Source organism: Syngnathus typhle, linkage group LG10 (genome assembly GCF_033458585.1).
Source record: "Syngnathus typhle isolate RoL2023-S1 ecotype Sweden linkage group LG10, RoL_Styp_1.0, whole genome shotgun sequence".
In the NCBI taxonomy this organism is placed as follows: domain Eukaryota; kingdom Metazoa; phylum Chordata; class Actinopteri; order Syngnathiformes; family Syngnathidae; genus Syngnathus; species Syngnathus typhle.
Genome location: NC_083747.1, coordinates 8,834,371 through 8,860,358, shown reverse-complemented (window position 1 = coordinate 8,860,358; position 25,988 = coordinate 8,834,371). Strand labels below are relative to the sequence as shown.

The 25,988-nt window shown below is 40.8% G+C and overlaps 1 long non-coding RNA gene across 1 annotated transcript; it reads right to left on the bottom strand.

The window, feature by feature from the left end:
• Positions 1-1,175: 1,175 nt before the first annotated feature.
• On the bottom strand, positions 1,176-24,412 carry LOC133160411 (uncharacterized). Its single transcript, XR_009715879.1, has 2 exons — positions 24,276-24,412; positions 1,176-3,056 (listed from the first exon to the last, which is right to left on the bottom strand). It is a non-coding gene; the product is annotated as an uncharacterized LOC133160411 (long non-coding RNA).
• Between the last annotated feature and the right edge of the window lie 1,576 nt (positions 24,413-25,988).

Sequence of the window (25,988 nt, the reverse complement as noted above, 5' to 3'; positions counted from 1 at the left end):
ACCTTTTTCCTCTTTCATTCCTCATCTTCTTCCCCTCTCTCCTTCTGTTTCTGCGCTCTCTCAGAACCAGTGAGCATCAAAGACTGCTGGGCCTCACGCCAGGGGCTCCACACTATGCAACCTGCCCCAGACTCCCCGCCAGTATCAATCCCCCATCACTAAGCCACTGCACCTCCAAGAACCTCCCTCCCTCCCCCCCAAAAAAATCATGTGGAGCACACACCCATCGTGATATCCGCCTCCCACCGGGCCACAGATCTGCAGTGTCTACCCCATGCTGGTTGCACATACTGTAAACAACAAGCTGTCAACAGGGCTACAGCGTACTGATGTGACCTATGGAACAGCAGACTGGCTGTGGAGTGGGGCTCCATGCTCAGCAGGTGGGACAGGGGGCTTGGTGGTTTGGGGCCAGTCAGTCAGTACTGCTGTTTGTGGGGTGCACGGCTACCTTAGTTTCGGCAGAAGGGTTAACTTGCCTGTCGCAGAGTTGTGTGTCTACCAAACCTATTGCAATAATAATTTAATTGAAATATATATATATTTTTTTTAACTTTGCAACATGTATTTTAATCTGGAAAAATATTGTTCCATAATTTGATGAAAAAAATATACAGTATTAAAACAAATACAACAAATTGGATTTAAAAATGTATTCAAAAGTATGACTAAAAAAATCTATTGTCATTGTCAAGTTGTCCTGATCTTCCTGAGTTCTTTGCCCCAACTTAAAAAAGGGCCTTAGAAGGCAAGAACTACTCGGATCTTCCTCTTTTTTTTTTCTTTTTGCAGTTTATTGCACAATTAATCAGAAGCTGATTAGGCAGGTTGAAAACATTGCTTTAAGTTCAACTAGACCGGTAAGTGCATACATGTACTTACCGGAATCCAGCAAACTACAAATCAATTGAGCCACTCAAAGTTAAGATAAACGCAGTTTGTACCTCAAACTAAACATTTCAAACAAACCAAACATTTCAAACAAACCAAACATCTTCAAACAAATTAAGCATTCAAGTCTATTTCCTACCAGTTGCGTGTGATCAGGAACAGAGGAGTCTCTTTGTTTTGTTTTTTTCTTTGCTTTCTCTGTTTAGGTTTTCTTTCTTCCACTAAGAGGCTTTGCCTCTTTTGTTTGCCATCTTTTATACTAATCTGTAGGCAATATGGCCATGCCTGGCATCTGACAGGAAAATTGATGAACAGTGATTTGGCTGTTTTTTTTTTTCTGCCCTCTGCAGGTCTGGAGGGAGATCTCGTGGATATTTTGTTTGAATGATCTCTGCTTCTGTTAGTTGACGTGACAGTCATATTGCATCAATCAAATGGTCAATGTGCTGCTCTTTCTGGTGTTCCCACATTGGTTACCTGGGGCTGTATAAGACAGACAGACAGACAGATCATCAGTGACGCAATAATAAATAGTCATTCTGCCCAGAGGAAAAACATATGATTGAGAGTAATGTTGTCTATGTTGTTGCAGTGTTTCTGCTAAATCAGTTGCTTATAAATTCCTGAAAATGTTCCGTTATAATTGTTTTTCACTGACCCTTGAGGTACTACTGTATTTTTATTTTTACCAGCAACCTGAAAAATAATTGAAGACATTCAGTGCTTTACATTATATAAAATACTAAATATAACTGAGCATATCATAAAAACATCAGGTGAACTCATTCATAATATGACCGAGATAAAACAGCACTACTGGATTCTTCTTTTTCTGACATTTACCTAGATTTATCTGATATTCGTTTTGTCTCTACCTTGTCGTTTGACATGACTTCTCCTACTGCACACAATTGCTGCTGTCTCCCTCCCTGACAATTGTCTATGTGCTATTATTACTGTCATCTCTCTACCTTCTCTCGCCTCATCTCCCCATCCCCACACCTACTCAACGTCTCCTCTCAACTCACACTCCGATTTGTAGCTCTTAATATTGTATCTGTCTACCAGAAGGACAGGAGCAGTGGAAATGACATGTTTCTGCAGATAATCCCCCCCCTCACACACACACACACGCACGCGCACACACACACACACCCACACACTTTCAAGACACTCATACTACGTCAAGCTCATAGTGTAATTATCTGGGAGCCGAGCAGTCAGTTACATAGATGAGTGCTGCGCATATCAGAGCTGGGATGTTATACTGACCCAAATGGCCAGGCTGACAAAACACATATTTGAACTTCGAAACAGGGAAAATGAACATGCTCCATTGTACAAAATGAAGGCGATAATTATTTTAATTATTACCATGGATTTCAGCATGTGGGCGTGACACAAGTGAATTTAAGGCAAACACCAAGCTTGTGGCAATTACATACTAGGCAAACTATGTTCCTATGTTAGAGAAGCTGAATAAGCTAAGTACTAAAACCCCATAATAATATGATTAGAATTTTCCATTTTATGCTGTTTTGCAAAATCAAGAAAATGTTGAAGTACCTGTTCAAGTTAATCTTTAGTTTTAGGTTTTTGTCTGAGATCTGTGAGAAATTTGAGAGGTGGTTTAAGCCTGATTTGGTCACATGCTTAGATGTGGGATAACACAGAATCTCTACATATCTTCATGACTGGGGTACATCTAGTATTGCGTGTAGTGTATCTCAGAGTGGATACAGCACAGGCCGGCAGATCTGCGAGATCTGCGTTGCTGTCCAGTGGTACCAGCCGACTTCAATTATGGTCAAATACTGACCCTTTTATTCCCTTTAAATGCGGCGCGGTAGTGGAACATTAAAGTCCCGACATTAGCGTTGAGGTCATTTGCAGTCATAATTATCCTGCTCCACATGCTTTATTGAAACACATTGTCCCTAAAAGGAGCAAATACAAAGTGTGATCAGGAGTCACAATAATGCATATGTATTTTGTTTTAGTTGATGAGCAAGACAATACAGTACAATCACTCCTCTCATGAGGAGAAGGCTCAATTACTTTCAGTATTGACTTATCTTTTCAATTCAGTTCAGTTGTACTCTCCTTGAACTTGATCTGATGGGTAAACTGTGACCGAAGATGCAACATAACCAGATTGTCCTCTCCTGTAAAGAACCAACAAAATAAACAATAACATTTTCCAAACTTCAGACAAATACAATCACCACCTGTCACAGACTGAGCTGACTAGATGTTGGCAGCTACGGTCAAACTACTAACTTGTCAACAATGGGAGCTCAATGAAGATACGAGATGTTTAACTTTCACTGGCCTCATTTTTGGTTTGATCTTTCCGACATCCAAACATTGATCTTGTGAAACAGTTGTGGTGGGATTATGTCATCTGGACAGCAATGTACAATGGGACCTTCAAAGTTAGTAGTTTGGAATCCAAACACAAGTCATCATCCAAATTTCTAGTGAAGCCAGTTTGTTTGCGTCTTTTGCATAACTTTGTCATTCTATGTTTTTTAGATTGCCATAATGGCAGTGAAATCATTTTTTGTTGTCGTAAGGCAGTTTAGGATGTTGAAATGCTTCATCCAATATAGTTAATCAGGATTTAAAATAGCTTTTTTATGCAAGTGAGTGTACTTCAATTGATTCCAATTAAACAATGTCTAAGAAAATATCTACTAACAAGCTCGAACGACCAGCATCACAGATTGTAACTGAGGTTCCACCATATGTGAGAAATCAGTCTCACAGGTGAAAATTATTTTCATTGGTTCTACCACTCTACATGTTACCACCTTTTAATGACTGCACTGGTTGTGTGCCTCTGAGCGCACGCAGTCAGGTTCAATATTGCGCCAACACATCCCAGTAAGAAAAAGAAAGTGAAGCAGACATAATGACCCAGTGAGAAAAGCAGCAGCGCAGCGAGTGCTTCAGCGCCAGGCAGAGGGTACAGAACCCTGCATGAATATCAAAAAGCTTTGTCACTTTGACCTTGAGATAAATATTTAAAATCCAGCTCCAGTCTATTCACCCATACACATCAAGTACACACTGATCATGGTGTGCCCTGAGGCCATGGGTGAACTGAAGTCTTCCTCATTAACTGCCTGTTGTGATCCATGTACAGATAATTACTGCTTATACTCAAAGTACAGATATCTTATATACACGTATGTATAGGTAATACAATAATCAATACTCGTACTGGATGGATGGATGGATGGATGGATGGATGGATGGATGGATGGATGGATGGATGGATGGTTGGATGGATGGATGGATGGATGGATGGATGGATGGATGGATGGATGGATGGATGGATGGATGGATGGATGGACGGACGGACGGACGGATCGATCAATCAATTATTTCCTTTTGCACATTTAGTACTTGCGTTACCCTTAACTTGACACTGTTTGTTTCTTATTTTGTGAATAAACAGTTTCTTTTAACACTTTACTCTGGTTTTATCTCCTCCTCTTTTGTTGCGGCCAACAGCCAGTCATAGGAGTATGTATAATATACACACACTTGTATAATAGCATACCTTCTATTAAAAAGAAACGTCAATGTGTAAAAAGCACAGACTAGGAAAGTTGGTGGAAGACTGACACCGAACATGTCCCTTTTCCTTATCCAGCTTTCTACTAGTTTAAGGCTTGTTCTCTTTCTCTGTTGTAGCATATGTCTCAGAATCTCATCTTGTTCCTCCTTTGTGTTCGTTACGCTTTCTCAACATCTGCACTCTCGCTTTACATGCCGATATCCTTCATCTCCTAGGAATATCTATGAACACATCCTTCCTTCTCTCCCTATATTTATCTCATCTCTAGCTGACTCTCACCCTCCCTCCCTCCCTCCCTCCTTCCATGCATTCCCTCTCTCCCACTCTCAGTGGACTAAAGTCCCACTCGGTGAAAATTAGGAAGGAGGAATGAGCTTGGAATGGTAAATTGTTTATTTTTGACAACTCTGTGCGGCATTAAACACCACCCCCATTCCCAATGAAACCACATGATGGTAGTGAAGTCAAAGAATGGAAAAAAACAAACAAACAACCAAAACAACTCATATTAATCACTGTAATTGTGTGGGTGCTTTGGGTACCCAAGCGGCCGGGTGCCGATGAGGGATGGTGCTGCTCACAGGCCTCCCTCGCCTTCATGAATCACAGCTCGAGTTTCTCGCCGGCCGCCACGGAACAAAAGATGGAGATGAAAAATGCAGCAATTAAGTGATTTGATTTCTGCTCTACCCTTCTGTATATCTCTCTCCCAGCGTCTTTTCCGGCCACACACACACTCAGGCCCACACACACATGCACGCACACACAAAACAAAAATTAAAACACATACCCTATTCATAATAGGTGAAAACATAGACATCTAAAACTTAATAACGCTCCTTAATAGACACACAGATAAATGTACATGAACACGTCAGCTATACTGTAAGCTGTGCCAAGATGTGAAAGCTGATGAATTGTATTTATTGATGGAAATAGTTTAGGCTGCTTATTGGTTTATGATAAAGGCTCCATTTGGAAATTATTGAAAGCGTGTGTGTTGCCTCTCCAAACACACACACACACAGTCTCAGAGTGGTTTTGGTGTGTCGTATTAAGGGTTGGGGGGAAAAAAATTGTAAGTAAATGAGGTAATAAGTTGACAAATTCTTCCATAATGTCTGTCACACACAAATATTCAGTAGGCCTATCACAATTTGCTTCCTACAAGCTGCAGGGTCAAACAACTTTAAACTATGAGAGATGTCGACATTTAATGCATGTGTCTTGCATTTGGGATGCGGCTGAAAAGGACAGGGCTAAGCATTTGCAATTAGAAGCACGTGTAAGTGGTTAGCAGCAAAGAGCCCCGTGTGTGTATGTGTGTGTGTGCGTGTGTGTGTGTGTGTGTGTGTTTGCATGTTTGCGTGGATGTGAGTGCATAGCCAGCCTCGGCATCAGGCCATGATGGACTGCTTCACAGATCCAAACACCCGTTCAGCAAGCTGCATGCTCATTAATCCTGCCAAACTCCACTTGTTACATGCACGCACAGGAAATCACGAGGCAAGGTAAACCAACAACTGCTGCGATCCATCACTGCGTGCCAGCAAAGACAAGTACACACTAATACGGGCACACCAACATTTGGTGGTTTAGTTTCAATATCCACAGATTGTTATCTTCTGTTCTCCATATTCCAATAATAAACCTCCACATGCTTACAGTCAATGTTGATAAATCCAGACTTTAACTTTTGTTAGTTGTGTTGAATATTTCATTCGATTCGCTAGGAACAAGATGGACCACAACAATGGAGGTAAGACGTACAGGCAATGGGCCTTATGCATGTTACACTGTGACCTCATGCATTGTGAGTAACACAGTTTTCCCTTGTCTGGTTTAGGGAAGTAGGACTGCTGTGTCAATCAGTCAATCTGTATCTTTATCTAACCAGAATATAAAACTTTTTGAGACACATGTCTGTTGGGTGATGGACACCAGCTGTAGCACGGTCAGACACTAATATTAGATTTATATTATAGTTATTCATACTTGTATCCGTGATTGGCTGGCGACCTGTTCAGCATGCCTCATGGGGATAAGTGTTATAGAAAAATCACAACCTAGTGTGTCAGGTACATATCTTTTTTTGTTGTTGTTGAAGTTTGTGTCAAATGCAAATTTAGCACCATACCCTATTCGTGGAGAGAAATACTGCCACAAAGCTTGGGAACAAATCAATAACGCCTGACCTCAGTTTGACCTTATGTTGATCGGAGAAGTTATGGGATCACACTGGACTTGATATAAGCTTATTTGATGTGTCGTATCACAACAACAGCGCACTCCACGTTCCCATTTTCATTGTGTCGATTGTTTGTTTTTCTGTTAAATGTTTGTGAACACAGACATAATAACTATACGAATGAAAAATGCTGTATGAAGCCAGTAACACAGTCCATTGGTTAGGTGCAGCGTTGAAGGAAATTTTTCATAACATAATGCGTTTGCCTGGATGGGGAAAACGGAAGCTATCAGACAAATGACGTATCGTTTGACTGAGAGGCTACAATACTATTCACACCAATGTAGCTTTAGGAGAGCAGGATTCCCCAGTTAATCTAACATCTTTGTTATGACTCTTGTATTAACATTGAGTCCTAAATGTGGCAACCCTTCAGGAGGATTGATGAGAACAGGTCCCTGGCAACTATTCTCACATGCTAATAATCTCTGGTAAGGCCTAAAACCAAAACAACAGCTGCAAAAAACAAAGCGGACACTCATAAACAAAGCCACCTCTAAAATCCCTCTCACTTCATGGACATAGACTGCATAATATACAGTAAAACATTTTGTCAAAGTGATCTAATAGTAGCTCTGGGTCTGCATTGAAAGGTATCTTGGTATTTACAAATCTATTTACCATGGCAGTTCTGAACACGCTTTCCAAAACTATGTCTTAGTCAATTGTTCACCCAGATATTTATTAATTTGCATATTTACTCATCCTTGGTGGCATAGCTGCTGTGCATGAAACTCTGAGTTCAAGGTTGTGCTGAAGGACACATGAAAACAACTGCTCAGGGAACAAAACACCAAAGCCAAAGATTTGAATCCAGGTAAATTTCACCACCTCTGAAACCACAGTCATACTAATAAGGATGGCATTTAAACAATAATTAACACAAGCACAATGCACCGGTAGACAAACATCAGCAAAGATACACACAACTGCATATAAAACGTCCATAAACAAGTAGCGCAGAGTGTTGGCGCCGAGACTGAAGTCATCATGGACCAGTAAAGCATTAGCCTCTGTGTGACTCCAGCCACTCCAGAAATAGCCCCTGTAATATATGCTTACTGCCATAGTCTCTTTTGCACAATAGTGCCCTTAATAACACACTCCATTTCTGTTGGCATAAATAAGGGCTCCATTTCCATCTTATTTAATGCAAATGAGAGAGCCAGCACCCAAACAGGTAGTGGGAGTAGTGTGTGGAAGTGGAGTGAGTGTGGAAGTGTGTAGTCACTGAGTGTAGAGCCATGATTGGGGACGAGCAAATTCAAATGAGCATTGTAGAGACCCAACAATGTGCCGTTGACTCCCCCGCCGGCCTGCCATCGGTGTGACAGACAGCGTCACTTAGGGGCTATGCCGCCTGCACAGTGTGCCATTACAAGGGCCAACGCAAAACCAATATTTATCCAAGCAAATGGTTCTCATGAGAGGGATGATGATTGCAGACGCAAGAGTTACCCTCCAGTAGAAGGCGCTGGTGCAGCCAACAGATGTGGTTCATTAGTTCCCTCACATTGTCATTGATCTGTCTGGTGCTATTCTTTTAGAAGGAAGGAATCTACTGACAAATGTGTGTCACCCGGAGAAAAATATCCAGAGAGGATGCACTCGTATTCTTCACACTGGTAATACTCTGGCAACATTTTGTTCAGAGCACAGACATGCAGAAGCACAAATTGAAAGCTTTCCCAGTCAATTAGAATAGCCGGTTACGGTTCAAAAGCACAAAGTGGAGCCGCAATTAGTACTTGGGTGTTGTTCATCAAAGACACCTTGACTGTGTTTGTTCATAAGCTTGCTACATGGACAATGAGTAAAGAGAAATACCAGATTTCGAGAATATATTTTTCTGGCCCAAAGGCTACATACTCTTAAAACTCATTCAGGGATGTATTTTTCTTGAAAGATCAAGAATCCGGGGTATTTGTTTTTATGGGTTTGTTTTTCACACAGGAGGGCAAAAAAGAGTCTGAAAATGACTGTCAATTTGTGATATTAATGAATGTTACTTTTTATTGTCTTCAGAGCCCCATTAATAATAAAAAATCTGTCCAAATACATCTCTGGAAAAACAAAGTGTTACTTACATGTATGTTTGACTGCAGTAATTTGACAACATAGCTGTACATAGGTGGCATTGCATAATTATGCAGTTTAGTCTAAATAATGTTTTTTAACACATACAGTATATGAAATTTCTACAAGATGACAACAATCCTGGTTACATCATAGCTGCCAACAGTAGGCACTGCATGGGCACCCTCTTCCAACTATTGCAGACATTGTTGAACTATACTATAATTGAGCTTTCCTTCAAATAGTCGGAAAGCCGTTGTCGTTGTGACGGTGCTTTCCTTGGGAGAAAGTTTTCATTTTATTTTTCCCACATGCATGCTCATACAACAGATGTGCTTCAACCAACGCATTCAAACTATATGTCTCTCAAATTGCATGTAGATCAGCCACTCAAAGTAACTAATTATTGCATGCCACAAAGTGTGCCAATAACAACAGTGGCAGATGGTGAAGTGAAAGCAAAGACCAGAAGAGGTGGAGAGGAGAAAAGGTTTACAAGGTGGATGATGGTCAGATAAAACAGCCTCATGCACACTTGCTTCAAGGAAAGGTTAATGTCTCTCGCTCTCGTTTTCTGCTCCCCACCCCTCCCACTCTGCCGTCACTTTACCATCTGAGGCCTGCGTGACTTACAGCAGGTCCAGACTGCATTAGATTAAATCATAAATTACCCACCAACCCCCATATCTGCATGCCCCCCATCGTACTTGATCCTCGCTGGTCCTTTCGCTATCACAATCGGGCTTTCTTCTCTCTTCCATTCCACGTGTATTCTTTCCCACTCCTCCACTATTATTTTCCTCCAACTGTAATCATTATTCTCTTGTGTTCACCCCCTTATTTTTCTCCAACACCTCACTCTACAATGTAGCGTGGCTACAGTGTTTTTGGCAGCAGTGCACTATTAGCCTCAACGTACATATTTTTAGGGTGTGTGTGTATGTGTGTGTGTGTTCATATGATGCAGTGTGAATGAAGCTCACGTGTTAATCTGTCCCCGCATTTAAATAGAAAACATCTGTGATAGCATGGGGGGGAAGAAGACATAGTGAATTGGCGGATGTTTCATCAACTGTTTTCAGGCATAATTTAATCTTTTGTTGAAAGCAAGGCTAGCAATCTTAAAGAAAAAACTAATTGCATTGTTAATTGCAGTCTGTTTCCCCCTCGCTCCAAAAGTGTGCTTTTCTGCCGGGTCTCCGATCTTCGCCATGATTATACAAGATATATGTGTGGTACAGCCATTCCTATGACTCAAACACATTGAGGTTGACTGAGAATCATATCCAGCTGAACTTGAAAGTGTTGATATGTTGCATTGGCATTTTCACCATACATTCTGCTATGGTTGGTTGAATCCAAGTAGGGGACATTTATGTGAATGATATGTTATTATTGTTTGTCGACTTACAGACACATGACTGTGTTCTGGGCTTAACCGAGCATTTGGAGGATAAAAAACAAGCTAGTGAACGAAAGAAATAATAAAATACCATTCCTCCTTCACTCCCCTTCAACCCCCACACCCTTCGCTCCACTGCTCCACTGGAGAGAAAAGGGAAATAAAATTGAGTGACCCTGCAGCTCTTTTTTCCCCCCACTGCTCTCTTCATCCTCCCCCTTACAGTGTGAAATCAAATTTCCATGAAGCTCCCAAATCTGTTGCACAGCGAGGTGATTTATCAGGGATGCAAAGAGCATGCAGAAACAATCTTTATTACATCCATTTCCTGCTTGTCAGTCGGGATCATGTTGGCTGTTCATTAAAGGCACGGCGCAGGTGAGGAGAATGCATCCCGATGCCTTGATAGATTGTCTGCTCCCCTGTGGTGACAGCAGCTGGATGGATTGAACAGCGGGGGGCGAAGAGGGAGGGGAGAAAAGCGCTGACTCTGTCGCTCCCCCTGTCAGACACACTTTTAGATGGCCGGCCAGTGTCATCTCTACCAAGCAGCCCGCACCAAACATACATGTGCATGCAGGCTTATGGCAATCATTGGACTGCAGCCAGGAGTAAGTCTGCATGGATGCGCACATGCCATGAGCACACAAACACACATATTTAGAGAAACTGATATAAGTATGTATGTAAAATCTTTGCAATCATAGCCAGATAAAAGGCTTAATTGAAATGAAATGTATACATATTTGTTCTAAAATCCATCGATTGATCCGATATCTATCTATCTATCTATCTATCTATCTATCTATCTATCTATCTATCTATCTATCTATCTATCTATCTATCTATCTATCTATCTATCTATCTATCTATCTATCTATCTATCTATCTATCTATCTATCTATCTATCTATCTATCTATCTATCTATCTATCTATCTATCTATCTATCTATCTATCTATCTATCTATCTATCTATCTATCTATCTATCTATCTATCTATCTATCTATCTATCTATCTATCTATCTATATCTGTATCTATATATATTAATGTGAAAATATGATGGGCTTTCTTGACCTCAATTAAATGTCACGACTTTGCATCACGGTTGTTGTCAAGCATCTACTTCCATTCATTAAGACCGCTCTTGATTTTAGATTTTGATCACAATACATCTACAAAATGTATTATCTTAAAGTGACTTTGCAGAATTATTTGATTTCTCATCCTCATTCTTGTGTCTCAATCCAATCTTGACCTGTTAATCAGGTACACTGAATAACAGATGGATATGATGTTGACCCCATGGCTGATGGAATGTAAATCCAGCTGCATTCAGCTCTGGCACCTAGTAGGGCTTCCCCCCAACATGCCCCTATCTTTTGTATGAAGCGGAGCCACTGTGCATCGACAATTTTTAACAAGAATCAACGGGTAAAGACTTCTTTTTTATTTGCGACTCCAAATCAGACCATAGAAATTAATAACACAAGTTCAAAGAATTAATAGTTGTCCTTGTCATTTTAAAAATGTACATATTCAGCAATATTTTAATTCATAATTTTATTTTATTTATTTATTTTCTGCCTTATTCATGAGAATGTTATGTGTGGTGAGTGCGCCTCTATTGGCGAGCTGCCACTGCTGGCTTCTTTGCTGCCAAATAGCAAAAATCAGAAAGACCTTGAAGATGCCTGCTGTTAGGGTTTTTGACCATCCACAAACATTTGTCATGAAGGTTTGGATTCCCATATGAAATAAAAACATCTTTGAATGAAAACCTACCGATCTGCAAACATCCAAGAAGCCAGGAAAGCTTGATTAGCATACTGGTGAATTACCTGACACCATTTAGTGTCTACATTTTATTAGAGAACACTCGCAATTGGATGAAGACACTTGAGAGAGAAATTTATTTCTCTTTAATTTCTTACTGTTTACTTAACAGGACTTTTTGTATATATCCAACGCATAGTTGGTAACATGTAATAATTACTGTAATTTCCGGACTATAGGCCGCAACCTTTTGCACAAGCTTTGAATTGTGTGGTTTATAGTTCAGTGCTGCTTGACTATGGATTTTTCATGATTTTTATTTTTTTATTTTGAAAAAATATTTGTTTGGTAATTCAGGTAATAAAAAATGTGGACATTTTATTTAAAACACCTACGATTTATAGTCTGGTGCGGTTTATAGATGAACAAAATTGAAGAAAATAATTTTCCGCGAATTTTAGCTAATGCAGCTTATATTCAGGTATAGATTGTGATGTTCTTATAATTCGGAAATTACAGTACGAAAAAATAAAATATGTAACATTTTAGGCAGCTCGTCTTTTGTACTTAAATTGCAAAAATTACTGCCTATCCCACAATTATTTAAATTGACCCACAATGTTGTGTTTTTTTTTTTTTTTTTTTCCTTTGAAGGACACAGACCAGCAAGCATTAAAGCCGAGATGGATGCATGAATGTACTGTCGCTCATTAAGTGAATGAGCTGGAAAAGCACAGCACAAAAGGCTATTTCTCATAGGGGTGGTGTGAGAAAACATAATCAGCCATAAAGTGGTTTATAACTCCTCTTACATTAAAAGATAAATATGTCAACAAAACCGGTTCTGCATCTACAGTATTGTGCTTCCTTTATTTCCACAGAGGCCTGCCTTCACATTGCTTACTTTCTTAGCCAGTAATTATTATGATGGAAAAAAATGCCACGGGGTGTCGTAAAAACAAGCTGAACTGAAGGTTATTCAAATTTCTGCTCCAAAACATTCATGCATTATAGACATCAGTTCCTTTAATTATCAATCACACTTCTCACTCTTCTTGGTGTAAACATTCATTCTTCAACTCTTCTCCATCCATTCATCAATCATTTCCCCCTGTTGTAGAAGTCAAATGTTTGTCCCCTATTTGACTGCCTACTGCTGACATGTGATGACAGTGACTTGAGTGGCGATCAATATAAGTCCTCTGCTATCCGGCCCAAGGTGGAATGGTGTAGGGAAGTGAGAGGTGGTCTTGTCTGTGTTTTGGATTGGATGATACCGTTGACTGCACGGACATCTTGGCACTGGGGTGGATAGAACTTTTACCACCTCACAAATCCTTTTGATTGATGCCCTATTTTTTTTATTATACATTGCTTACAGTTTGTCCACCTGACTGCTTAAAACCAGTGAGAGCACAAACAAATAAGGGAAAAGTGAGGGATAGGATAGCACGGAAGCCATTAGTAAATTCTCATTCCATTCTACCAATAGACTCCTGCCTCATCACAACATTGTAATGCTTTTGAGGGACAAAAAATGTCTCTGAAGAAGAGCGCTACTGAGTAAAGAACTAATACTGTAATTGGAGAGAAGAAAAACTCCCACACGTTCCAGAGAGGATTACGCACCCTGGGATACATAATCACTTGTCGATCTCTTCCATAAACTGCAGCTCCATTACAGCCAAAGCAGTATGGTTCTGCTTCTTAGGAAAATTAAATTAACTAATTATTATTGTCTGTAAATTGTAAATGCATGGATACATAACCCTCATCCTACAGCCAATCCCTCGAGGGTTTCTAATGTTTGTTTTTGTTGTTGGAGTCCCATCTTTTAAGAGTTATCTAATGCTCTGTACAATAACTGTCACACCTTGTAATCACATTTTAGATGTCTACACATTTGTAATCTTCCCGAGTCTTTTTTTTTTTTTCTGCTGTTATGTGACTGTATCAGAGTAAATGTGCTTTGCTCATAATCATAAAGGCTTCAGATACTCAAAAAGTAATAAGTAGAGCATCTGGCTTGACTATAAGCCCCATGACCTCAAACGTAATGTTAACGATACAAGTCCAGAAAGAGTACATCTTTGGCTATGTTGCATATAAATATGAATTGCAACAGAGATTTTGCATTTGTCACATATACATAGTAGGTACTGGATCTGGATAAACATTATGTCATCCAGTGGCAACCACAAAGTGGAAAGAAGGGGGCCGTGGACTAGTGACTGCATTGGCACTATCCAGGAGGAAACAAAAGGCATCCAACAATACTGTAGATCAAGATGATAGCCCCGGGAACGGCTTGCTTCAGGAATGCCTCGGGCAATAGAAGCCCAGTCATGAGAAAGAGCCAGATGGACTGACATTACATGTTCTAATGATGGGTGCCACGGATGGCACTACACCGGAGCTATCTAGAGTGAAGTTATAGTATAGTTAAGCCCCTCCAGCATTTTATTTGATATCTAAAATTAGAAATGATTTTCTGAGCCCACCGCCCCACCCCTATTTTTAGAGAAAAAAAATCTAGTATCCATCCCTGATGAGTGCTTTCCTTGCTTATCACACGTCACTCTTTCTGAAATGTTTGTTTCTGAACACTTGGATTCACATTGCAACATAAATTCACTGTATACTGCTACACTTGGTATAGCACATGACATTTTCTGAGTCCACTTCAGTGCACACATTGCTGAATCAGAGGCATCTCGCAAGAGCGCATAAATGCACACATATCAAAACAAAGCACACCAACTGCAGTTCTATCAGCACTTCAGAATAGTGAGACTTCAATTAGTTCTTGATGAATGAGCCCATAAGATGACACTTTCTCATTTCCCTGGTTGCCAGATATTCCAACAATCAGACTGAAATGAATTCTCATTGTGCCGTGACTGACTCGAAGATGAGCAGTGTGTTGATGGTGTTGGGGACGGAGGGGGCACACAGAAATACATTCACTCCCGCTTTTCAGGGCTTAGGTTTCTGCTTAGGGCAGCATTGTCACGCTAAACATACTTTCATCAAACTCACTGGTGACAAACAAACAGCCTATTACTAAGTAGTCTGCAAGTACAAGTTTCTGCATTAGCTCTGAAGATTTTTTATTTAAGTTTTATTATTATAAGATTGTGAATGCTCTCTGTTTTCTGAACACATTTGCAGGACAATGATTGTTTACATACGTATATTCACTAACCCTGACAAGTGGTATGGATGGATGGATGGATGGATGGATGGATGGATGGATGGATGGATGGATGGATGGTAGGAAGTAAAAAGCGGAAATGACATATATGTATTTGGATTACAATGTCCGTGCTTTGCCGTTGGAATCGTGTTATTTAAATGCACGTGTAACTGTCATGTAAACGAGTCATTCGGAATGTTTCCGAGATCAAACTTTTGACCTTAACTCAAAGATTGACTGCATGGAAATGTAGTAAATGACCAGCTTGCCAGGCTAAGGATGAACAACAATAGATTTTCTTTTTTCCAGTAATTTTTTGGGTATGTGTGTGAGGGGGGCTTGATTGTCAGCATACAAAGATCAAACATACAAGTGGCTGCAGAAAGACCAAACCCAGATAATAATCTGTCCAACATAAAATATCAGCAACAGCCCATACACTCTGAAACAAGCACCCTAGTGTTATATTCAAAAGGAATGTTTCAAGAGACTGTTGTTGTCGTGATGAAAAAAGAAGAAAAGAGAGGAAGAAATAGCACGATTGCAAAAGAGCAGCTCAGTAGGGGGTACAGTGTGTGAATATGGGCGCGTATGTGTGTGTTTCACAAGGTTACAACGAGGGAGCAGCGCTGCTTTGTATTGCGGCAGAATAAAGATGCATGAAAGCAGCTAGTTCGCGAGCGTCCGCCACAGATCCAGCCCTGGGGAATGTGAACACACATTCTACACACATTTGTAACCTTATACAGACTCAAGTTGGTTCTCGACACATAGTGAGGAAACTGAAGTCTCCCATGCAAGCATTTATATGCACAGTATGCACAGTAAATCAGAACAAACCACGACACAGTCGTCATCAACTGACGGCCCAGGAGCCGAATTCGGCCCGCCAAATCGTCCAAACAGCAACAACAGAGATGACGCACATATGTAAAGATGTGAAACACACAAACATTTACGACTGAACGACAAACAAAAACCACATCCAGGATGGGTAAAAGGATTGTCGCTGATGTCTAACTTAGTAAGTGCGATGCCATCACGCATAATATTATACAGTGTACCTCAATCAAGTAAAACTTATAAAAGTCACTTGACCATTTCTTTCTTTTGAGTAGCATGGCACTGCACTTTGGCCATGAGCTTAACATGACTTATTCTCTACTGAAAGAAATTAAGGAATGAGCCTTATAGTCTTTTGGGGGCAATATTTATTATTCTTGAGAAATTATACAATATGTTGTCCATCCATTTATCCACACATCCCTCCATCCACATCTGTCTATCTGTCTGTCCGCCTGTCTGAGCGACTGATTTGATTTATTGAAGTGACGCCACTCTATGTGAGGAAACAATATGTTCTAGAGGTAGTGCTGCTCGCGGTAAATATCAACATTGTGCTGAGGGTAAAACTTAACCCATTGTTGTAACACTGTTGTGAGTCTGTGTTTTGGCAAGGCTGATCAAACTGGGATTCTCTTGTGTCTTCCTCTCCAGTCACACATGAAAACCTGTCTGTCCGGCCTGTCAGAGAAACATCCCTCACTATGTGGACAAGATCAGAAAAGGAAAGTGGAGAATTCCCCAAAAAGCTTGGTAAATAGGCTTCTCTCTACAAGGACCACAGCAGGTTATTTAAGGTGATGGTCTGGTCACTATTAGTCTCTTCAAACTGCCTATCAGTCATCTCCTTTGGGACCCTACAACCACACAGAGCCGTCACGTGGCCGTGTGTGTGTGCACATGTTTTTATGTCCATGTCTTGAACTCTTGACAACAGAAACGAGGTCTGTGGTCTCTGGACAATGGTGAAACGCCTCCTGTGCTTCCACACTCCCTCCATTTTATCATATCATTAGCATTGTATTATCATATCATTATTTTTGGGACACACTAGTCTGTCACGATTGGGTGGTTTGGGGTTTTAGGCGTGCTGGTGTCGAGGCAGAACTTGATGGACCCATGCACAGGGAAGCAGGAGAGGCAAGAGCCTGAATAATAAAAATAAAAAAAAACAGTGTTTATTTACTAAAAGACAAAATAAAGGTATTGAGGTGACACAACTGACTAAATAGACAATGAAGCTCAACATGACACAGCACAGGACATGGGATATTGATTGAATAAATAAAAAAGAGAGACTGGATCCTCCGTCTATGATTGATTCTTGATGCAGATCAATTTGCTATGCTATTAAATACACAAGCTCGCATAATGTATAAAATAAACACATGTATGTAATGACTTCAAAACTGTTTCATTAAAGTGACTTGAGAATGTCATACTTGCTAAGGCAAAAGTCATTCAATATTGGTGGGGGTAAAATATGGCTTATGGCATTTATTGCGGTATGGCCCCCTCTGACCCCCACCCCAACCCCATCACCCCTACTTCTGCTAACCCATGTGTTTCTAATGTTAAATATTCTGAGAAGATTCTTGGTTCAAGGAATTGCGATGCTTTATATCTGACTTCTTGTGGCCAGGCCATTGAAATATTTTAAAACCCTGACTAGTGAAGTAACGATCTGAAGCCCATTCTGTAATTATACTTACCTTATAGTTCTCTTAGTGATTAGCACAGGAATTCATTGCTGTGGCTTCTAACCTCTGATTATGTTTACATTTTGTCTTTGTTGACTTCTGACACATTTTCTACATTCGCACAAATGTCAATTTTCAATCAACAGAGAACAAATGTATTTTTTCTTTAGGCTTGTATTGATTTGGGGGTTGTTCCACAAGGTGTGTTAATAGCAATTCCCAATTGGTATTTTTAATGGATGTGGCTCTTGTCCATATGCAAGGATACGCATAACAATTGTAGTCCAGTTCTCAAACCAGGACCTGAGGTTGATGCTTAGTGCTCTTCTTTTTCAATTATTATTACGAACCACACAACTCAGTGAATGATCTTATTGACTTACAGTATAAGGTACCGTGCAATCAGCTGATTTGAAATATAATTAATAAATAAAAATGATTCAAAATACATCTAGCCATTCTGCTTAATGTAGTTGTTGTAATTAGTGGGATTCACAGCCCCATCATTTGTGGCAAAGTTTCTCATGGGGCGCAAGCTTGCGGCTGACCTGAACTGAACTGAAAACGGAACAAATCAGTTCATTAAATGATTCAACTCTGCGTTCACACATAAGATTCACTCATTCAATAGAATAATTCACAATGCTACTACAGGTTGTCCAGGGTCACAACACTTCCCCCTCCACCCCGGCATGGTACCGTGCCTCCCTGCCCAGTATTAGAGGACTGCTGCATACTGACACCAATTTTGTCTCTTACTACGCTTAACCACAAGCATAAAATAGTAAACTATTAAATAGAGAGTTCATTGCGTCAAAGAATAGTCTCATGTTGTTTGTGACACAGTTTCATTGTCTGGGTAAAAATCAATGAAAGACACTCATCTAACTAACACTTCTCCATAACACAACAGAGACACACACATATTCTTGCCTAGGTTGATGCATGCACTTTGATCCGATAAGGGGTTGGAACTTTGGAAGAAGGGTGCAGTCGATCAAATAGACGAGATATGCACACACGCATGCACACACATGTACACACACACTTGCAGCAATTTAAGACCATTGTGCATGGTTTGATGCTAATGCATTCTTATGCCTAAATTACATGTGATGAGGTTAGCAATAAATGTCATTTGAGAGATAGCAACAGTCTTTTCCATACTTAAAGTGTTTTTGTGCCCACTCGACATCCTTCCACATTTATTTTTATCTCTTAGAAAATGCAGTCCAAAATACCTGGCGCTCTGCATTGCAACAGCCAGACCCCTAACAGGGAAACAGGATATGTGTACAGATACCCAAATGTAATCAAATGGAAATTTTTGATTTGCTGATTAGGGGTGGGGGGAATCAAATGTGAATGCACTTGATTATCTTGAATCTTTTAATTTTTTTCCCATTAATCAACCTGCCCGGGTGACAACCAGGGTGTGCCCTACCTCTTACCCAAAGTAGTCTGGGATAGACCGACTGATTTTTTCCGGTAAACTTTGCAGCAAAGTGGCAGTAGAGCCAATAGTCATTTAAATATTTGATAACAACGCTGACTGAGAATTTTAGTTTCACTGTTTACTGTTAAGTGCAACTTGCATTGTCGCAGCGACCAAATCAAGCAGTGGTAGACCTGTGATTTGATTGTGTGTGTGTGTGTGTGTGGGGGGGGGGGGGGGGGGTCTGTCTGTGTGTGTGCGTGCATGTACCTGCGTGCCTGTGTGTGTGTATTCTGTAAAAAGACCTCTAGTTGCTCTGGAGGAGCGACCAGGACACACTGATCAATACACATGATAGGAAGCTAATCGCTCTATGCCAAACCAAGGCCTGACGGCTACTAATAGCACAAACCCACTGGGGATTGTGTGCGTGTGTGCGTGTGTGTGTGCGTGCGTGTGTGTCTTAATGGCAGACAGAGACTGCTTAGGGAGTGTCCCTCAAGGTTAGACTCAGCGGGTGAGGGGCAATTGACCACACTGTCTATGACACTGACCCCTCCACTGTCAGCACATTCATCATCCAGCTGTGACATATAGACAGCATGGGTGCACCCACACACAAAAACAACAACGCCGACCCCCCCCCTCCTCCTCCTCTGCCACACACACCCAAACACGCAACACACATTCACACATACACAAACGTGCAAAACAATATTTTATTTGATCTAACCTTTATTTAACCAAGAAGGCCCTAATGAGTTATAATGACCGTTCTCACAGCGAATCCTGCCATGGGCACATAATTAGAAACATGAGAAAAAACAAACCTGTACACAAACTATTATATATTATATTATTAATATATTATATATTATACTGCAATTTACACATTCCACACAAAAGTGTGTGTATCCCTGTGTGTGTCGCTTCTCTGGAGAGGGTATGAGTGATTGAGCAAGGTCAGGAGGAAACAAAGAGAAATGTTTGCATGTGTGCATTGCATGCCCATGTCTCTCCATGAATGAGTGACTACGGAGTCTTGAAGGCAGCTGCAGCAGCGTGATAGGAGCCAAGTTGCAGAGATATCTGCGCTGACATTTTGGGCTTCGCTACCCACCCACTGCCTCCTGGGAAAGCGGTGGCGATGGCAGTGTCAGTGGCCACACGCCTACACCTTTTTTTCCTGCACCTCAACTGTCAATCACAACGCTGTCCTTTCTCATGGTCCTTTTGGCTTAGACCATAACTGCCATTTTGACATGTAGGAGAGAATGCACCTCATGATTCACCCTACCACTGCTGATCCATATCTGGACCCCAAATCACCTCCACCATCATTTGTTAGTTCATCCACAGCTGCCACACAGGGGGGGGGGGGGGGGGGGGGGAAGAGAAAGGTTTTGTGCATGTGTGAGTGTACAAAGAAGATGTAGAGCGAATGATAACCAAGATAGAAAAAAATAGAGAAATGAGAGTTCTTCAGCAGTGAGGAGAGAGAAAATGCATGAAGTGAAAGAGAGGAGAACGATAACGCTGAGATACACTCTGGCCCCTCCTCTCGCCTTCTTTCAGGGCACCTCTTGGCCTCCCCTTCCCTCCCCTTCTCTCTGCCCACCCCTTGGCCCTCTGGTGTTGCTCACTCCATTGTGTCAGCCTTCAGAAGTGCTCAGTTTGAGTGGCAGGCCGTCACAGATCAGTTCCCTGCTAAAGCGGCCCGGCAGGCCGGGGTGACGGGCCAGGAAAGGATCTAAGTGGGGTTTATCAGCGCTTCTTAACGCCTCTCCAGCTCTCTGACACAAAAGAGAGGGGGTATTAAACATCTAAAGCAAACCAAAAAGCGTGAAAGCTCCTTATAGGGCCGCGGGATTGGGGATGTGACTGGAGTCTTTAGAGAAATAGCAAAATGAGAGAAGAAAAGGGGGTGGGGGAAAAGCACACAAATACTGCAGTAAGGTAACATTGAAGGGAAAAATTTACGTTATTTGAGCCCTGTGTAGACATGAGAGTACATAGATGGAAAAGAGACACAAGAATGTTAAAGCGAGTGCATCTGAAAAGCTCCCTGGCTCACCACTTGATTTCATGCAACATTGAAATGTCGCACTAACTCAACATAACAAATACAACAAAGTAAATAGATCGGAGGGATGTTTTTCTTTCACTTAAATGGCTATGAACGTCAGGTAGTTCATGTCATGGTTCCATCACTGCACCCTTGGCTGACTGAGTGCCGTTTGCCAATAAGTTTAAATTACTACTCGATTTTAAATTGGAAAACTGACCAATCACTTTATTTGTGACATCTGCATAATTTGTGTGGATGTTTGCAGTTTTTTATTATTGCAGTACACGATGTTTTTCCTAAACATTTGATGTAGTAGGTATAAGAATGTAAGTGAACATCCATCGATAGATAGATATCGGATCGATCGATCTATCTATCTATCTATCTATCTATCTATCTATCTATCTATCTATCTATCTATCTATCTATCTATCTATCTATCTATCTATCTATCTATCTATCTATCTATCTATCTATCTATCTATCTATCTATCTATCTATCTATCTATCTATCTATCTATCTATCTATCTATCTATCTATCTGATGAAATGCGATTTGCAAATCTTTGGTCATTGAGAGCTAAGGGCGAGGGAGGTGCTCAGAACAGGCAGAAATGGCAAGGCTGTAATTAAAGCCTGCTGCGCCGGTGCACATAATTTTTGGCGAGTTTTCTATCTCACGAGACATTGAGGCAAGTACCTTACATGTTTGATCTTTTTTGCCTTGTGAGGTTAAAAAAAGGAAAAAGAAACTTTGTGTGTTTTGTGTTGTGTCCTCTGCCACTGTTGGAGCGTGTGGCATTGTGGGTAAAAAAAACACAATTGAATAGGAAGTGTCTGTGTTGATAGACTTGATAGTACTGTATGTTTGTGGCCATTTAGTGGACTCGCTTTCACGGATATTTGCGCGCAAAACCAAATTGCACGCAAAATCTTTCATAAATCAGGCTTGTCTTTGTTATTATGTATATAAATGTCAGTTTATTTGCTTTGCTATTCATTCAGTAGGCCTACTGAGTACGATGTATGTATTGCGGTCTCGTCTGTGAGTTATAATCGGGGGCCTATATGTTTTTATTGAGCTGTTTTCCACCATCTTGCTAATTATGTCATTAGCAGTGTGATTATTATGACAGCACGTTGTTGCCTTGCTGACTGCAGGCTAGATCAATCGGGATTACACGGTGGCAAAACCTCCGCCTCCTCTGAGAAATCACGGTGGACCTCGATTATGTGTTTGCTGTAGTGGGCTGTTGTATAGCTTGCTGCATATGAGCTGTGCAAAGCTTTGTCAGAGCTTTTTCATATTTTCTTAGGTTGACAGTGAGAAACAATTCCAAAAGGACTTTAACGCTTGACCTTTAAATAACTTAACTTGAGTTTGCTGACAGGTTGGACAACGTCAGGGTGGGCTTTTTTTTTTTTTTACGAATGTTAGCAATAAAAGTTTGATATGAATGTAAATGTTTGAAACCGTTAATAAAAACATTTACTTATTTTCTACAGTGATTCGACGACATACAGCATACACTATACATCACAGAGCTCAGAATTTGTCTGACTGCACCTCGATCAAATTGACCAAAATAGCATTACAGTTCCTGTGCCCATAAACGTGGGGCCAGTGGTATCGTAAAATTTAGTCGATGCTCAGCTTCCAGATTGTCACGTATGACGAGCTCATGTCACCACAAACGCCGACCATGTTGCAGAGATGAACCATATTCCCAAAGAAGCAACTTGCGATGAGCAAAAGAGAAAAGGCAATAAAGAAATGTTCTACCGGAAAGGACATTGATCTAAAACTTTTTTGTGCCTTTTCGAATCATTTGTTGTTCTGCATCCCTGAAAATGGCACTCTTCTGATTTAATGCATTTTGCATGCATGTTTGTGTGCTTGCACAGATGTATGTGTGTGTTGAGGAGAGGCCAGCGCTATGGTTGACCCTGGACAAAGGACAAGGCCAAAGCTTTGACCTTTTCCTCCCAATTTTCCTCTCACCCTGTGCTGTCATGGGATGTCTCAGAGGGTGACGGTTTCCAAGGTAACATAAGCCCTGCAAGTGGCTGTATTGTGCACTGCCAGAAGTAGAAGTAACTTAGTGGAAGATGGCAATAGGAGACAAAAGTAATTCACAGGAGGAGTAAATAACTTTCAGCTATTTGTCACATGACTCCATTTTTTTTCGTGTCTTGCTAATCAACACTAGACACTGATTAAAACAACAGCTGTCCAAATGAATTGTCATTTGCATATACATGCTGTGTAAAATCAGTACTAAAGTGATGGTGTGAGTTTATCTAAAGGTGGCCATGCAAATGTATCACAGTCATGTCTAAGTAACTAATGACACTGATTTGCTGGAGATACAAATCTATTTCCCGCTGTGTTACAGACAATCCCAATCAGGTCATTAAAAAAACACCTTTGGCTTGATTCTGTCTCCAGACTCCAACATGTGAGGGGAATCATATAATATGGCACTGGTTGTTTATTAGTACAGTTGAAATACAAATGCTTGCAGCAGCAGTTGTCAGTCATTTCTCTGTCAGGGCGCCCCCTGCTGTCTCTTATTAAAAATTGCTATGCAATTCAGGTAACCTTGTCCCCATACGAACAAATTTCCAACACTCAGTACGAAGGGATCCAACAAGCTTCTTGTCAGTGTTGGCATTTGCAGTACTATGTTTAAAATCGGATCACTCACTTCCCGATACAATAAAATATGTCACGGAGCAACAAAGCAACCAATGCGGTAAGATGGAGTGGGAAAGCAGTTTTTAACAAGATCAAGACATTTATAGAAATGTGGTTAATCATATTCACGCGTTTAACCATTTGCTCAACATAATTCCAGTGCATCCAGTTTTGTATGTGGGTTTTGTGTACCAAAATCACAAAGCACACAGGTTATTTAACCTCATCCTGGGCCTTTCATTTCCAAGCTTTATGAACTCAATCGTATTGACCGCCTGGGAGAGTTAGAGCTAACTAAGTGAAATCTACTCGGCTGCAATTGTGTGTAAGGTGCACGTTTTGTGTGTGTGCCTTACCGATTCTATCTTCCTCCACTTTCATTCGCTCTATTCTTTGTCCCCGAGGTGCATCAGTGCTGGGACTGCCGAGTAAATTGTCCCAAATTGAGTTCCTTTTTGCTGGCAGATACAGGCCACATCACGACCATTTAGAGAGAGACAGAAAGGGGGTGGGGGTGGGACGAAGAGAAAAAAACTCAAAGAACACATCACTTGCTGAATTTTCACACTAATTTCTCTCTTTTCCTTTCACTTCTGCCTAGGCTCTCTTTCTCTCCTTTGTAAATGTCCCTACTGCCTCTCTGTCTTCAAGGAGCACATTATTCTTCCACTGTATTTCTCCTGTTTTATGTGATTCTCTCGGTGTCTCCCTGTGTCTTTGTCTGCTATGAATAAATGGTTCCTTTGCTTGGCTTGACTTTTCCCCTTGTTGATTCTTAACTGTGGCGTGTCTTCCCCATTTATACATTTTCCCCCTTGATACTAGTTCATTTCTGCCAAACTATAAAGTAGTAATTCTGTTTCTAGTCAATGTCTATTGTCTTTCTTACCCGGGTTCCTATCCTAACTGTTTTACCGCTGGCATCCTGCCATGTATGGATCCAATGTGACAAAATACTCATGAGCACAGACCTCCTGTGAGCTGAAGCCTCGCTCCGACAATAATCACAAAGTAAGTTTTTTAATGCTGGCAGTCCAGCTGAGCCGAGTTGAGCACATCCGCCAGCCCTGATGCTGACACACTCCATTAAACTCTGCAGGGAGCCTGCAGGCTGCCTGGGTCCACGGGTGACGCACAGGAAGAAGATGGGGATAAAATACAAGTACAGCATGTTCCTGGGATGGGGGTGCACTGGGTTGAAGAGAGGAATGGCGATAGAGCACTAATTAGAGCGATACAAGTAGGAGTGGTTTTGATTTGAGTGGTTTTGGAGTTCAACTATGAAAGTTGATGCACACGCCGCTGTGCCTGCCTTGAATCATAACCCTCAGTCAGTCTTCACTCACAAAAAATAAAAGACTGACAGAAAAACGATTGGGTGTTGATTTGTACACAGCTGAAAGCTTGACTAAACAGTCAATCCTGCATAATAATAAGAATGTTGAAACTGTAAGAAAAAAAGGTGGATATAAGTGATGACTGATTGTAATGGACTCTGGACAGGCATATTTACAGAAAATGTAATGTGCAACCATTAAAGCCTCATACTTTACTGGAAATGATGAGACGTGAAACAAACACTTTTTAAATTTAATTTGGTTGCCAGTAGATGTTCTTCATATAAAACACAATACTTAAGCCAAATTGATTTAAGAAGGTGTGGAAAACTCTCCCATCTACCTTGAACTGTAACAGCTATCATGCTTGGTTACATGTTGTTGACTTGACACCTCAGAAATGCCAAAGTGCTGTACCCCGTTCACGCTGAGAGCTAAACAGGAAAATATTGGGTGAGATTGTACAATACTATACTAAATTATTTATATAGCGCATTTTACAACATCTGCAGCTATAACAATAGACATATAGGAATGATAAATTGAAACATAAATTAATAAACAGGAGCAATACAGTAAGTCAGTCAAAAGCCAAGGGGAAAAAATGGGTCTTCAAATAAGTTTTAAAAATGGACAAACTGCTTGTCTAACATTTAAGAGGAGGTCATTCCAGAGGGAAGGACTGGCAACAAAAAAGGCTCAATCCCGGCGCGAGGCCCTTTAACGATTTGA